The 12,564-nt window shown below is 35.7% G+C and overlaps 1 protein-coding gene across 16 annotated transcripts in view; it reads left to right on the forward strand.

The window, feature by feature from the left end:
• MCTP1 (multiple C2 and transmembrane domain containing 1) overlaps nt 1-12,564 on the forward strand; it is a gene marked incomplete at both ends in the record, with an annotated part of 477,275 nt that overhangs the window by 152,952 nt on the left and 311,759 nt on the right. The window lies entirely within an intron of this gene.

The following is a 12,564-nucleotide window of genomic DNA, read 5'->3' on the forward strand; positions in this document are numbered from 1 at the left end:
TGCCTTGAATTAATGTGGCAGCTTTGGTATATGGTGATGCCTCAGGAAATACCTACATCCAGACTCTTAAAGGTGGCATTTGAGAGGAATCGAATGTAAGTCATTTTAAACTAGCAGTAGAATCCATTTGCTAAATAATTTATTAGATTGATATTCCTTTTATGAGAGGTTTTTATGAAAACTATGGTGCCTAAGATGTTGAAACATTGTAGGAGTTTTATATCGTTTTAGGTTTTCTTTGTTAAGACTTAACGGTGCCAGAGGTTTTTTGTTTGTTTGTTTTGGCTTTTCTTCTTCTTTTTTTTTTTTTGGCTATTCTGTGATTTCAGTTAAATGTCAAAAATGCATAAAATCCAAATGATTCTGCTTGGATTTTATCCTAAAGAAGCATAGCTCAACAATTATATCTCTCTACTGAAATAAAAAGTGTCTCAGTAATTATTAAAAAGTTAGAAAGTAATTAAGTCTCTTGCTCTTTCATATTTAGCTTTATATTTAAGTGAAAGAGGACCATATTTATAAACTTCTGACTCATCTGTTTCTTTTAAAATGGGTGTAAGTTTATCAGTTATTATTGGAAATGCTCATACATCAATTGTATGGAGGGAGCAATCTTTAGAAAAGAAGATGACTGAGAGCTTTTTTTAATGAATTTTTCAAATTCATTAAGCTTGCTGCTGAAAAGTTAGGGTGAGAGAGAAGATTTTTTTTCATTATTAATTAAAGAAATGTTTAAAGAAAGTTAAAGGTGTTATCTGATGCTACATAACTCTGGACACTCAACTTAAGACCTTTGAATCCTTTTGAGATAGAAAGGGTTAATTTAATTTTGAGAACAATGGTTGTGAATTTATGAGGTGGTAGTGAAATTGAAGGTTTTTAATGTCTAATGGCATTTGGCATTATGAATTTTTTCTCTCTTCTTAATTGACCCACTAGCATTTCTGACAGAGTGTTTTACTCTTATTTCAAAATTATACCCATTACAAAATGGTTATATTCATACTACAGTATGGAAATTTCTTTTCATTAGATATATTCAATAAATCATATTTTTGCAAAGATTAGGGGTTAATGAACTGATGGAAAGTGTACAGTTTTCCTTTTCTTTGAAGGAGAAATTAAAAATTACTTCATATTCAAAACATTCCAAACATTTTGTATTGATAAAGGTAGATTTAAAAGAAAATGATTTAGCACTATGAGAGCCTTTGAGATCTTGAATAGTGAAGAAGCACATATCCCAAAAGATTAGAATGCAAGATGTTATAAATAGAATATCCTAATGCTAGATATGTATCATCCTTAGCTTTTTTTTGGGGGGGGGTCTGGGCAGGGAGGGAGCTCTTCTAGTTAGTTAAGTATTTTGCTTGAGAATTTTTCCATATGTTATATGTGAATTATGAAATGTCAATGAAAAGAATAGAGTAGAAAACATCTACATCAAGACAAAAGCCAATCTTATTTCACTTTGTATTATTTCAGATTCTTAATTAGGGATTATAATGACCATATAAACTGTTATTATAAACAAATTCGGACTGATAAAATGTAAAATTAAGTTTTTATAATATTTTAAACATGGATTGAATTATTTATGACATCTTACAGCCAACTGGTAATTACCTGATTAGATTATCAGGGCATCTTGTTTCTCCTTCCTCACTGCTTTCTCAATCTTTTGGCTGTTTTCCTGCTTCTTTGTACTTCTGGAAAGGGGAGAGAGGAGGTGGTTAGTGGTCAGGGGGAGAGAAAGAGAGTGAATAAACACAAACAGCATAATATTTCTATTTCTCACCTCTCCTAATGGTTTTGATGAGGTAAAAGGTGAGAAAGAGGTTAGATATAATGATTATAGTGAGTCTTCTAGATCACCTGTGGATTTCAATTATTCAGGAAATTCCCTGACCTGTGGGGTGAACAGTAATTGGGAGCTTGATTGGGACAACCTTACCAACATTACCTACCTATAATGTACGTAACCTGTAAGGTAGGATTATTGCAAATATGTAATAATATCACATCTGTTGTATTAACTGTGTGTGTTAGACATTTTTAAGGAATTGTTTTTGTGTTTTCTTGAAGTAAAGGGGTTGAAAAACACATCAGACATAATTCAGAATTCCACTCTAGATTCAGAATATTTCTTTTTTAAAATAAGGATCTTCTTTTTATTCTCTTTGAAAGCAACTTTACTTGTTAATTTCCAACTTAAAAAAATATTTTGCAAAAATGAGCTCCAAGAAATTAAATAAAAGCCTAATTTTGTCTAAGCCCCAGTACTGTTTTTAAAAATGTCAAATAACTGAAGGAAACTTATCCTTATTCAAAAGATATCAAGTGGAATTATATTTTATTTTCAACCTAAATTCAACATAGGATTTCTCTCAAATGGGGGGCTACCTCAGCAAAAGAAGATAGCATGACATTTTTTCTTTCTTTTTCAAGATTTCTCCTTTAAGTAAAACTTTGAAGGGGTCATGATAAGGAATCACAGAGTAGTCAGCCATTGTTATTTAAATACTCATTCTGACCCTTGAAAATTAAATCTTTCTGGAAAATGTCTTAGATACTACTCTCTCTGCTGAATCCTACTGGATGTCCAAAGCAGCTAACTTGTGAAAAATGAGTAGGAATAACTTCCCCACCTGAAAATCAATTATGAGAATCTAATGAGATTATTGGCATGGGAGTGCTCATGAACACTGCAGAGCTTACAAACATCATTATCTCAAAGGAAGATGTACAAAATTATATATTTGGGAGGGAACTTAAATGTCATCTTATATCGTCTCATTTCACAAAGATGGAAATTAAGGTCCAAAAGAGTTAAGGAATTTGGGTTGTTTCCAAAGCTTAGCTATTGTAAACAGTGCTGCTATAAACATAGCCCAAAAATAGATGACTGGATCAAGAAGATGTGGTCCATATATACCATGGAATATTACTCAGCATTCAAAAAAGATAAACACATGCAATTTGCAGCAACATGGATGGCGCTGGAAGGGATCATGCTCAGCGAAATAAGCCAAAAAGAAAAAGAAAAATACCGGATGGTCTCATTCATAGCAGGAATCTAGAAAACTTAAATAAGGGACCAGGAAAATGAATAACTATAAGAAAGTGAAAATCAAAATCAACAAAAAACTATGAACCAGAGACACTTTTAGGGGGGTGGGGGCGGGAGGGGAGGGATTGGGGTCAGAATGGGGGGGCTGCAATTGTATGGGGAATATAACAATAAAATTTATTATTAAAAAAAAAAGAAAAAAAAATAAAGATGCATATAATTTAAAAAAAAAAAAAGAGTTAAGGAAGGGTCCTGCTTTTCTCAGTTAGCACCTGAGTCAAGACCTAATGTGGGTCTTTCTGTGTGTGCTCAGTTATCAAAAATAGATAAGAAGCTAGCTGTTTCTGGAGCCCTCCTGCTAAGGGAGTTTTAAAAACATAAATAACATTTTGCAGATATTTATGAACATCATTATAGAAAACAATAAACTTGGAGACTCTTGCACAAATGTGGCAGGTTTTGTGGGCTGAGGATTCTCTGTTGGATCTGGGTAAATGGGGCATGGATTTGTGGCACAATCATCAAAATGTAACATCAACTCTTGTGATCTATTAGCTATTGCCACAGTAAAAGTGTCCAGACACTTACTCTGGGGAACTGAATCGTAACAGTAAACATGCATAATGGATAGGGGTAGATTTTGTAGCTTTTAAATCTGTAAGTGATATGGTAGATTATTTTGATATGTATGCTGAAAGTTGTTAGCAAAAAGGGATCCCTCCAAAAACTTATCTTTAAAAGGAGTTAAGGAAAAAATTTTTAAATAACCAAAGAACTTCTGACCATTTCTGTTAGAGTGATCTGGCTATTTTATATTTATGGAATGCTGCTCTTTTCTAGGGAGAAAGAGGACTCTTCATAATTATAGAAATCAATGACATATATCCTATTATACTACTGAAAACAGCAGGTTTGAAAGTCTTATTTAAAATCTCTTAGCATAAGATTAGAAGATAGATTAATTAAAGGGTTCTTTTTGTTTTCATGGCCTTATAAAGTTAACTCGTTTTTTTTTTTTAAGAATGTGAAATGTGGTTACCATTTCTTTTAATAAAAAATGAAATTCTTATGAAAGAGGTATACTATCTTCATATCCTGAGTTCTGAGATGTAGCTTCAATAAATACATGGGATTTATTATAATGCTGTCTTCTGATTAGATCCTAGCTATGATTTGCAAAGTAAAATCATCTTTACTTTGATCCCAAGAACTGTGTGTATCTTCTGTATAACCATTGGGAGGCAAAGAACAATGCAGATGAAATAAATAAGGAACTTTAAAAAAACTTTGCTAAATAAAAATGCAATGGGATAGTGTATGGTCTCAGGGACAAAGCTCTGGGCTGTGTGAGTATGATGGGAGGAATCAATACTTCTTTGTAATGTTGACCTCTTCTCTGGTTTTTGGAGATAACTGTGAAAGTTCTTGCTTTCTTTTTCTTTTTATTTATTTATGCATACAAGAACTAGGGTATGGGCCAGAGGTGTGGGAGGTGAGGATTCACCAGAGATAGAGTAGGAAACAGAACAGGCAGATTGACTGAAATACACTGCTGAGGGAAGCAGCGGGTAAGTCAGGAGAGGTCTGCTGTGCCATGAGGGTAACTCCTGGCCAGGGATCAAACTCATGCTGCAGTGGCTGCGGACAGCTTCATAGGTTGTGTCTTAACCCCTTGTGCCACCAGGGAGGCCCTCTTGCTTTCTTTTAATTTTGTTCTGTCTACAAAGTTGAGACAAAACTTTAATCCCAGACAACAGTCCTACACATCCAGTAGGTGTGTGATAAATATTGACCTTGATTTTGTAAACATCAGAGTGGGTGAAGTGCTTTAAGTTCGTTTCATATGTGTCACTCTTATAAGTGTCAAGAGCACCAGTAAGAAAGCATTGGAGATTTTTTTTTTGTTTCAATTACTTAATTTAGTATAGATACTCAAATTAGTCACTTGATCTCCCTTTGCTTGAGTCATTTCACTAGCAGATGAGATAGGTAATATTTGTTCATGGCAATTTACAGCATTACCAAAATATAACAAATGGAGTTCCAAATCCCTTACTCCACAAGTGTTTCTCTTAAAGGTGAAAATAATAACAATGACTCACGTTGAAGCTAGACTACATAATAGCTTTTTATGAACTACTTAATTTATTTCTTAAATTACCTTATGAGATTTGGGCATTGTTATTACTGTTCTTTTTTTACGGATGGAGAATGAAGTCTAGCAAGATTAAGTGACATATCCTGAAATCACACACACGGTAGTTGAAGGACCAGAATTGAATGTAGGCAGGCAGACTTCAGAGCCAGGAGACTAAACTGAATTCTCTGCAGCTCCCACTTAGAACGTCTTGATTCCAGAGCTACCACGTGACTGCAGGATGCCACACAGAGCAAAAGGCGTGTTTTCAATCATATCGATGACATAAGCTTTCTCATTCTTAGTGAAAACTGGGCATTTATGAAGCAGTGATGTACTGAAGTTATTTGGGAATTCGTGTAAGATAAGTTCAGTAATAATGCAAATATTTTCTGTACTGAGCAGACATTTGCAGACTTGAGAGTTCTCTGAGGTAGCAGATGTGAGAGCTCTCTGAGGTGATCATTGTCATTGGTGATGTAAGAGATTTCCTTTTTTTTTTTTTTGAGAGAGAGAGCGAGAGAATGAGAGAGTGAGAAGCAGTTTTTGATGTATACATAGTCAATTTATACAATCTTAGGAGGGCTTGTGGGGATTTTTGTGTTTTGAGAGAGGATTAATAACATACATGTCCTGGGGAAAAGGAGTACTTTAAATGAATGGTAGAAGGAGAGGTTTAGGTTTATTATGCAACTAAATCCATTTTGATGTGCTTTCCTCAGAATCTACACAAGTCATGCTTGAAATTCTGTTCTTTTTTTTTTAAGATTTAGTTATTTATGCATACAAGAACTGGGGTTCAGGCCAGAGGTGTGGGGGGTGAGTGGATTCACCAGACACAGAGTGAGGAGCAGAATAGGCAGATTAACTGAAATACACTGCTGAGGGGAGTAGCGGACAAGACAGGAAAGGTTTACTGCACTATGTGGGTAGCTCCCTGGCCAAGGATCGAACTCTTGTGGTACAGTGGCTGTGGACAGCTTCATAGGTTGCGTCTTAACCCCTTGCGCCATCAGGGAGGCCCAATACTGGTTATTTTTTAACCTAGATGTTTCCTCAGGATTAACAAACAAAAAGTTGCTTCACAATCTTGTGTGCCCTTGTGTGCCCTTAATGACAGCATGGTGTCCAATGCATGGGTGGATGGGTCGATGGATGGATGGGTTCGATGGGATGGGTGGATAAGTGGATGGGTGGATGAGTGAATGGGTGGATAGATGATATAAACTAGGGTATCTCCAGATCTGCTTCAAGTCATGACTCATGTACATGAGACTGAGTGGCTGTGGGCACAGGGGATTGAAGGATGAGATGTGAAAAGTTTACCTCAGTTCATCATATTTCTTATCTAATGATTTTCAATTGGAACTGACATCGTTATTTCTTGCCATAAACCTTTCCTATTACATTAGAATTTTTTAATTACACATATAATCCATAATTTTCAAAAGCTAAATGTTTGCAGATGTATACATATATACTCTCTCTATACATTGTATTTATGCTAAGAAAGGAGAGCTTAAAATGTTAAAATAAATTTGAGCATTTAGATTAAGGGGAATTGTTAAAATGTGAGTATTTTAGAATTTATTATGAAATAATCAAGATGCAGAAGAAATAATTGATGCAGAGCATCAAGGAAAAATGTATTTTTAAAAATCATTAGAATGATAAATGAATGCTTAGCTACAAATATATATATTTATATTAATCTTAGAGGAGAATTTTAATTTTTTACACAAAATTTCATTAGAGAGCTCAAACCAAGAAGTCTGTGAACCAAAATTTATTTGGCGTAAAAAATCAGTCAATTATGAGGGATGGTTTCCAAAAATAAGGATTGTGATGAAAGGTAAGAAAATGATGTAAATTTTAAGAGTATTAAGGTAGTTATTGTTTGAAGTTTTCCAAGAGGGAAAAACACAGAGAGAACTTTCCTGTAAAAACACTTGATGAAACCCAAAATATACCCAAGTTTTAAACAATGGAAGCAACTCTATTGGGAAAATTACACATCTGACCTTGATCCAAAGCAGTCACTGAAAATAAAACACAAAAAAAAAGAGGAAAAAAAGTCCCAATCAACACAAAATCATTGGCTGGATTTTGTTTGTCTTGGTCCTAAACACAATGACCTATGGTCAATATTTGAGAATGTTGTATTCTAATGTATGGGGGTACCTTGTGTTACTTGAAATGCATTTGATTCTTGTGATTTGCTGTTTTCTGGGGCAATTTCCTTACCTGATGCATAGCATTTTTCAGGTCTGTATTAGCGAGGTGTAGTCTGGGCCTCAGTTTCAACAAACCTTAATGAAGAATTCACCCTCCAGTCTCTCTCACATCTTCCAAAATCTAAGATTGATTTTAGAATAGGAGTCTTCCCTTCCTCTTTTCCTTCCTCTCTCCCTTTCTCCCATTTCTTTCTTTTCAATTCAGTTGCTGTCGTAAATCAGGAAAGCACTTCTGAAACAATTATTTACAAGTTTATTTATCTAGCAAAAATGCCTTAAAAATTTTGCTACTCCTCTCCTGTAGTTTGGGAACTCTTCATACTCTGGATGGATGGATGGATGGATGGATGGATGGATGGATGGATGGATGGATGGATAATAGGTAGAATAGATAGTTGGATAGATGATTATCTCATGGAAAATGTACTCTATATGTATAAAAAGCTACAAAGAATCACTAATACATCAGATATAAGATTTTTTAGCTTATTGTCTGATTTCAATCACTGATAAATTACACAGTATATTCAAGAGTTTTTATAAAGTGTATGCAGTTCCAAAGGTATGAAGATTACTACCAAGAATCCATTGACATCAACTTAAATGCAACTTCTTATAGTTACTTTCAAGAAAGGTATTAAGGTAGTTATTGTTTCAAGTTTTTCAAGGGAGGAAAAATCAAAATATTTTCCTGAGAATAGGCTTAATCAAACACAACTAAATGTGGTCAAATTTTATGCAAGTTTTAGATAACAGAAACAAATCTATTTAAAAAATTGTCCAGATCCTGTATCCTACATGACAAATGTTTCACCACAAAGAGAACTATTTGGAAGTTCTTCTATCTCTCTGACACTAATTTTTTTTTTCATAAGCCAGCCAAGGTATGAACACTACATTTGCTACATAACAATACTTCCTTCATTATATCTTAACCTCTTACTCATCGTGTCTAATAGTTTTGTGTTATCATGACACATTATTGTATTTTACTATTTTAATTAAAATTTTTAAAAGCAAAAATTTAGAAGGCTAACTAAAACTAAACAGTTTTATTTAAAAACTATAGTTTAATAAGTCAAATTAGTTCAAAGTATTTTATTAGCTATCAGACTTTCATGCTTCCTTCCTTTAACCAAGTAGCATATGATTTATTGTTGCAAAATTTCAGACTTAAAGGTGCATTAGAGATCAACTAGCTCGACTTTCATTTTTCAAGAGAAAAACATTCTGGCACAGGCAAATTAAGTGACTTTTTCAAGGTTATATATGCCCAGATTCTGATAGAGCCAAGTTAGACACAGGGTTTCTCACATGCAACTTTGCCATCTTTTTACTACATCAGTGAGAGCATCATTATCTGAATTTATTTTTCAAGTGGTACATTGAATTTTTGCTTCTTATTAAAATATTAATTGTGCACAGTATAAATCAATTTAAATTTGACCTAATTTCCTTTTGGCCATAAACAAATTTTTTTGCCATAATTTTTTGGAAGGACAGATTTTAACCACATATTCTATATAGCAGCATTCCCTAACACCTGAAAGTTTACCTTTTTCTTCACATTCAGCACTGCAGATTCTCTTGTAATTACACAAAGAGGAACACTCTTACCAGCTGTGCACATCTAAGACTGCTTATGTTTTTCCACACTTGCTAACATTCCAGATCCTAAAAATAAGTGAATATACCAGATTAACAGAAAATTCCATAAATGCAAATTATTGTATTTGTATACAATATAGGCATCGAATTAAGTCATTTAACCAAATGAATGGAAGTGATTACTAAACAATGTTTTATAGTAATAACTGTAATTTGTCATCAAAGTTGTAATGCACTGGACATCTCCAGCCCTTTTGCCTCTGACTGTGGCTGCTCTAGAAGCCAGGCAGTTCTCTCCAATAGCGGTATTCAAGGATCAGGGTTCTCTGCATTTCCAGCTGTAACTTCCCTTTAGGAGATGGCACAAGTGCAGACTACCCCAGGTAGTGTGGGGTGCCCTTCTTTTTGGATAGAGGCAGTCAAGTTTGTCTCATTTAGCTTCTCATTTGCAACTGTAGTAGAAAATGAAGAAAGCATTGTTTTTTGCCAAAATATTCTTCAGAGAGCTAGTTCTATAAAAATGGCATTGTTTAATCAAATAACTTTGGGAAATGTGCCCTGTAGTATTCCCTTTTTGAATATTCATGAGGGAGGCAAAGGTAAACACTTTAAAAGCTTTAAAATGGAGGCTCAGTTTAAATTTCTTTAACCCAAAGGAGAGGGAGGAGGGGATGGAATAATGCCCAGGGGTGTTGGGGTTTGGGGTGGTTGTCGGTAGTGTGGGTAAATGGAACATGTGCACATTGGCGGAGCAAAAATATAACCCTAAAATTAAAATGAAAAAAAAAAACAACTCTTTAATCCAGTATTTCCCAAACAAACTCATTTTCAAAATACTACCTATTCGCATTATGGAAGCACAGCTTAACTATTCCCCTCAGTGAATGTATGTCCTGAAAAGAGAGAGGAGTTTGAGATACATGAATTCACTGTTTGCTTGGTGTCTCTATCCCCACCAGTGTCTCACAATATGAGTTTAATATTGAGCATCACTAGTGTTTAAACACCAGTATGCACAGTTACATTCTGTGCACTCTTTATGATAGGTTCCATACCATTTATCACTAAGCACATGTGTGTGTGCACACACACATTGCTGTTGAGGTTTCTTTACAGCAGACTAAATTTATTCTGAATGATATATGACAAAAGTATAATTTTCACCTCATTCAATAATACCAGAACCACCTAAGACATTGTATCTCTGAACTGATTTAGTGTTAAAACAATGGAAGATCAAATAAGGGAGTGATAAGCCTTTGAAATGCAAGATGGGGAAGGTTTCTCAGAAATACTCCTTAAACTGGATCTTGAAGAATATATTGGCATTTTCCAGGTGGATAAGAGCTTAGATTGGGAAGCATAACTTAGGAGTAACAGTTCAGGAAACTGGCTAAAAGAACAAACAAACAACACACAGTATCTTTGGAGTCTGAGAAGAATGACTGATGAAGCAGGTTGTCCCGGATCAGCTCATGATGGTTTTCTGATGCTCTGCTAAAGTGCTTGCTTTCACCTTGTAGGACAATGATTCTGCAACTGGATGGTGCATCAGATTCACCAGAAATCTTTTTCAAATGATGGGTATCCAGACATTATGCCTGAGAGATTCTAATTCATTAGGTTATGGGTTGAGTTCAAGAATGTATATTTTGAGAAATGTACCCAAGTGATTCTAATATATACTCCAAGTTGAGGAAACTTGAGTCACCAAGAAAGGACTTTAAGGAGGGGAGATGTCATTGGAACGCGGGAAACTTTGAGGAGGAAATTTTGAGAGGCATGACCCGAGAAGCAGGAAAATTCTTTTGGTTTTTTTACATCAGTCTGGGTTAGAAAGCAGCAACAAACACTGGGAAAACCAAGGCAGTAATGAGAGAGTGGAAGGGGAGTGAGTGCCACAGGTCTGATCTAAATTTGAGCCATAGTATTTGGGGCTGATGAAATATAGGTGTGATCAAGAAGCAAAATGCTAGTTTCTGATTTGATGCCAGCAATTGAGTTAGAAAACACTGACGAGGATGCGTTAAGCTCCTGGCCTCTACTAATTCTTCCCCTTTCACCTACAGTTTTACTGCCTTATGGCACCTCAGCTGCTCCCATCTCACAGCTCTAATGATTTTCATCCGTAATTTCGCAGCCATTAGAACTTCTATGCAACTGAGCTCGTCCTTGTTGAAAAATCGCCAAAGGAGCTCCAGTTTGTTGGTAGAGATTCCTAGGACCAAAAGGCACTTAGAGAAACCTTTTGATGATCAAGTAAGCTTTTGGGGAGACAAAGGCAAATGGTCTTTGTAGGAGAATTCATAGGACACCATGAGCCTAGTCAGAAATATTATTTACCAATTTCCCACTCCATACTCAGTGAGTTTGAGGAAGTGGGCTGGGGGGGGTGGAGTCACAAAATGCAACAATGAATAGGTGCCTGAGATCCTGAGTCAAAGGCTCTCAACCAACACTCAACAGCAGAGAGAAGTTGAACCATGACTCTGGGTGAAGAGAAAACAAATGAAGTGAGAAAGATGAGTTTCTACTATTTATAGCCAGAGAGTAATAGCTTTTCCTGGTGCCACGATGTGGACTTGGTCCTTTCTCTGCCCAAGATTAAGAGAGAATTAATGGGATTCGTGGTGTGGGGCTTGGGAAACTTCCTGAAAAGGGGGGATGACTCGGCTGTAGAAGATAACAGCTGGTGAAAGACTTTGTGAGTTGCAATGTGATCATGGGGTAGTTGGAAGAGCTATAAATAAGGAGTAAAAGGGCCATGAAGCACAGGGTTTAAGAAAGAGTTTCTCTATATATCCTATGAAAACAGCTGGCAAATAGTCTTGGCTTAGAGCTAGAAGACCTGCATTTAAATCCAGACCTCACTGCATGTTACATGATTTTGTGAACATTATTTGACATTTCTGGGCTTTGTTTTCCTCATCCTAAAAATAATACCTTCTTTTAAACTGCTTAGAATAGGTTGGGGACTCCTGGTGGTGCAAGGTGTTAAGCACAGCACTATGAAGCTATCCAAAGCCTCTGCAGCACGAGTTCGATCCCCAGCCAGCCAGGGAGCTCCCCACATGGTGCAGCAGACCTCTTCTGCCTCACCCACTGCTCCCCTCAGCAGTGTATTTCCATCAGTCTGCCTGTTCTCCTGCCTGCTCTGTCTCTGGTGAATCCTCTCACCCCCTGCACCTATGGCCTGTACCCAAGTTCTTTTATGCATAAATAAATAAGTCTTAAAAAATAAAGAATAGGTTGGGTACAGAAAATAATGCAGGCAGTCTCATCCGCTTCCCGCCTAAACAATGCATATGCCCTTTCATATTATTATAGTTCAGGCATACATTAGTCTAGTGGTGTGTGGAACAATCAATTCTTGTGAGACATTCTTGAGAAAAATTGAAAAATCCTGTATTATGCAGGATAAATTTGACTATAGAATGATATATTAGAATATATTTATAAGCTCTTTTTTCTAATTCCTTAGCCCTGTGTAATTTGTTTTGCTCAAGATTTAACCC

Source organism: Talpa europaea (genome assembly GCF_964194135.1).
Source record: "Talpa europaea genome assembly, chromosome: 5".
Lineage (NCBI taxonomy): Eukaryota > Metazoa > Chordata > Mammalia > Eulipotyphla > Talpidae > Talpa > Talpa europaea.